A 4551-nucleotide genomic window follows, 5' to 3' on the forward strand; every position below is an offset into this window, starting at 1 on the left:
CCAGCGTAAGATGATCCACTCAACCTTACACAGTAACATCATCTCCTCTCCAACTCTTTATTTGAAAACTCTCCTATGAAGCATCATACGTAATTCGCCGACCAACGATGCTTCCAATAATATATAATTCCTCATTCATTGGATGTCTGCATCGCATTGGTGACAAATCTGTGAGTATTTTATACTATCATCCGCACAAAGATCCCAACTAGCTAAGCGACAATTTCAACTTCTATAGGCTTCCAAAAGAGCTTATAAATTTAGTTATTCTCAGCAAAGTCTCTCCAGAAAGGCAGCTTGGTCATTTTCCTTCACTTTCCCCCAAATGGAATTCCAAGTTTTTGCCTTTCCGATCATTGTCTCGAGCATCTTCATCTTCACTTTACTAAAATTATGTCACAAGTCCGATGTGAAAGGCCTTTCCAAGCTTCCTCCCGGTCCGAGGAAGCTCCCTCTCATAGGAAACTTGCACCAGCTTCTCGGGTCACCGCCTCATCGTGCGTTGCGGGACTTGGCCAAGAAATACGGGCCGTTGATGCATTTGCAGGTCGGGGAAGTACCTCATGTGGTTGTTTCGTCGGCCAAAATGGCCAAGGAGGTGATGAAGACCCATGACCTTACTTTCGCAACTAGGCCTCCGCTTCTTTCTACCGAAGTAAATATCGTATGGATCCACCGACATTGCATTCGCGCCTTACGGTGAATACTGGAGGCAACTTAGAAAAATCTGCACTTTGGAGCTCCTGAGTGCCAAAAGGGTCCAGTCTTTTAGGCATATAAGGGAAGAGGAGATTTCGAATCTCGTCAAATGGGTCGCTTCTAATGCGGGGTCTCCAATCAATCTTACCCAGAGACTATTCTCGACTAACTACGGAGTTACTTCAATTGCAGCTTTCGGGAAGAAATTCAAAGAGCAGGAGGAGTTCATATCAGTAGTCACCGAAACAATTAAATTGGCGGGTGGCTTTGAGGTTGGGGACGTGTTTCCCTCGTCAAAGTGGCTTCATGTGATTAGCGGGTTGAAGCCGTGATTGGAAAAGTTGCATCAGCAAGCAGACCGTATTATGAACAAAATCATCAGCGAAAAAAGAGGAGAGATGGCTAAGAGAAGAGATGATGAAACAAGACATGATGATTTGATTGATGTTCTCTTGAGGTTTGCCGATCCTGGGGGTTCTGAATTTTCCCTGACCATTGACAACATCAAAGCAGTAATACTGGTACGGAAGTTTTTCTGTTTTCATCATGCTCAATTTTCCTTAGAAAAATGAACCGCATCTTTGGGTTTCCAAATCTGTTGGATTTTGACTTCAGAAAAAGTCATAGTTCGATGTCGATGGACTTTAACTTGTGGACATGATATTGATGTGAGAAGAAGTCTATCGACAAAGCACGGGCCAAATTATATTAGCATGAACCTTGAGGCAGATACGATTGAATATAAATTTGATGCTTGAAAATGTTATTAAATAGTTCAAGGCAATCTTTTCTTTGTCAATTTGGGGATTAAAATTCGAGTTATTCTAACAAAAAATGGAACATGAAATGTGCATGCAGGACATTTTCACCGCCGGGAGTGAGACTTCGGCCACGCAGGTTGATTGGGCATTGGCTGAGATGATGAAGAACCCAAGAATCCTCAAAAAGGCACAGGCTGAGGTGAGAGAGGTCTTCAATAGGAGAGGCAAAGCAGACGAGATTGGGTTGCCCGAACTAGAGTACCTGAAGTTGGTAATAAAAGAGTGCCTGAGGATGCACCCTGCTGTTCCCCTGCTGCTCCCGAGGGAATGCGGAAAGAGGTGCGAGATAAATGGGTACGAGATCCCGGTTAAGACCAAAGTGGTCGTTAATGCGTGGGCAATCGGCAGAGACCCCAAGTACTGGGACAACCCTGAGGCCTTTTACCCGGAGAGGTTCAAGGACAGCCCAGTCGATTACAAAGGGACTAGCTTTGAGTACATACCATTTGGTGCAGGAAGGAGGATGTGTCCAGGGATGAACTTTGGGCTTGCGAATGTGGACCTTCCACTCGCAATGTTGCTGTACCACTTTGACTGGGAGCTTCCTGAGGGAATGAAGAGTGAAGGGTTGGACATGAGTGAGTCACTGGGTGTGACTCAGAGGAGGAAGCTTGATCTGTACCTGGTTCCCAAGCCCTATCAGCCTACCTTCCCCTGTTGAGACCTTCTTTAGTAGTTATTATTATAAGGGTTGTCAAGGTTATAGCTGTTTGTCAGCAATGACGCTGGAGAAGAAACATAAAGAATGCAATTATACGGTTGTGAGGGACGAAAAGGAGGTTTATGTACTAAATAATGCATTGTAGGAGAATCAATCGACTTCATAATGTCACTTGCTCCCTGTCTTTTTAGCTCCTGGTAGGACGAATGTTAAGGTTACAATTGTATATCATTCATTGGCCGAGTGCTTCTGGATGAGTGACGTCTCCGCATATCTTTTATATAGACTACTCATATTTAAATAACTGGGTCTAAATTCTCATGTACATGGGATTGCTATGCATGTAAAGGCCATGCTTTCAGGTATTTATAATTTATATAGAATACTCAGTTTTGAATGTTAAACCAAACATGTGGGGTTTAGCCCGATTACTAAATAGTGACAAAGATATTCATCCTTTCTCCGCTTTTCAACTTTATCGCCACTCTTTTAGGTTATCAAAATAAATCGTCACCTGTCAGAGTCGTATCAAATCAACCCCAACTAGACTCCCTCCAAAGACCGGCTATTGTTTATTTTATTTCCCTCTTTAGCATTTAGTATTTATAACATTGCGATAAAGAATCTAACAGGGTATTTCTCCAGTGTTGAAGGACCTGATATAGATTTGAAACAAATTTTAAATATGGATATTTTTTTGATAAATTAAAAGGTTATGATAAAATTCAAAACCGCTAAAAAAATTAGAATTTATTTTGTCATTTGGCCTATAATTTTACATGGAAAGGTTTGTCTTTGGCCAAACATGCGTTGGTCGTTGGCTAGCTGAAACTCAAACCCAATAATCCCATTTACCTTTTCCCGCAGACTAAAACAATGAAACAAGAAAAGGCTGAATTTTCGATCTACTAATTTTGTTAATAATAGTTGGTACTTTCATGGTATGAATGAATTTTGCTTCTTTTGCATTATAAATGCTTAGACTTATCGCCAGTATAAATACAATATTACAAATAACAAAGTCTTTACATGGATATGACTTTTTTCAAAGCAAAAGTTATAGAAAAAGTTCAGTTCTACTAATTCCTAAAGATACATACAGATTTTCTTGTCCTCTCGCATTAGGTAAGATTCCATATGTAGGATGAGGGCCTTGGCCCAAGAGTTACTCTAACTGAGAGATCGTGCTCTAATTCAAATCATTTACACTAACTTCACTACTTAACGGATCTCTTGATGATTCGACATAAAAGTAATGATATGCTCGAGTATCGTAGTTCAAACTATGTTTGGGGAATAATGCTGTTAGGATGGTAGTGTGTCAACATAAAAGTCTCACATTCTAACTATACAAATACAGGGGAAATGACACAGTCGTCCGTTTATTCGAAAAATGCAGGCTCCTACAAACCAATATAAACTTGTTCTCAGAATATATACTTATTGGATAAAACAGAAAGCTGGTTAGAAGGATCAAGATTCTGAAGTCCACAAAAAAGAATTTATACCTTTCACCGGCTAACTAGAAAACTCAAATAACCAAACTACATCTCCCGTGACTGAACAAACTAAACTCGACAAAAATAATTGTACATCACATGCACAGCTATCTCAAACTATACCAATCAAACTCCAAAAAAGTTCCACGTCGAAATCATTCTCATCCTACTCGTTCAGTAAGTGTAAAATCTGAAAAAAGATCGAAAATGAGTGGCAGGAGCAAACCAACGCTTAATGAGAAGTAAAATTCTCTTCTAAATAATGGAGATCCATGGTGTATAGTTTTAATCATTTCAAAACAAAACACACGATCCCAAACCCAATATATTACACACCTTAAAGACCGAAGATATATTCATATAGTTTCACATAAGTTCATATACTTCTGAAATATCTAGTTAAACAATAATATCAAAGTAATATCAATGGTCCCGTCTGCTAACCAAGCTAGTGCTCATTGTCACCCATGACAAGACCTACCAAGATTCCCCTATTGGAGTAGCTTTCCCTCTATACCAGCCGATGGCTCGAACCAAGTAGGACATCTTGAGATGGTGTGCATACTCACAACCCCACAACGGTTCAGATCCTTGTGACAATGAGCTCAAAACCACTAACTTATCCTCCAATTATAAACCAACTGAAAAAAGTGTTTCATAATTAAGTTCACAAACCAATATATATGACCTTTCATGTTTCATTCCATCAAGAAGGATACAGATCATATAGCATTTCTCAAACTATTTCACAATTAGTTAACTCACAAACTATTTGAAGAGATGATTTACTACACCATTTCAAATAACCAAAAAGGTTAATATGCTCGATCAAGTTATATACAACAAATATATTCTAAATACCAATTTTTTT

General features: G+C 39.5%; 1 pseudogene; it reads left to right on the top strand.

Moving 5' to 3' along the window:
* The first annotated feature begins 305 nt into the window (after positions 1 to 305).
* LOC115689389 (cytochrome P450 71D11-like) lies at positions 306 to 2383 on the top strand (annotated as a pseudogene).
* The last annotated feature ends 2168 nt before the right edge of the window (positions 2384 to 4551 follow it).

This window comes from Syzygium oleosum, unplaced genomic scaffold (genome assembly GCF_021117445.2).
Source record: "Syzygium oleosum isolate NSW1041296 unplaced genomic scaffold, Sole_v2.1 Sole_v2.22, whole genome shotgun sequence".
Classification (NCBI taxonomy): domain Eukaryota; kingdom Viridiplantae; phylum Streptophyta; class Magnoliopsida; order Myrtales; family Myrtaceae; genus Syzygium; species Syzygium oleosum.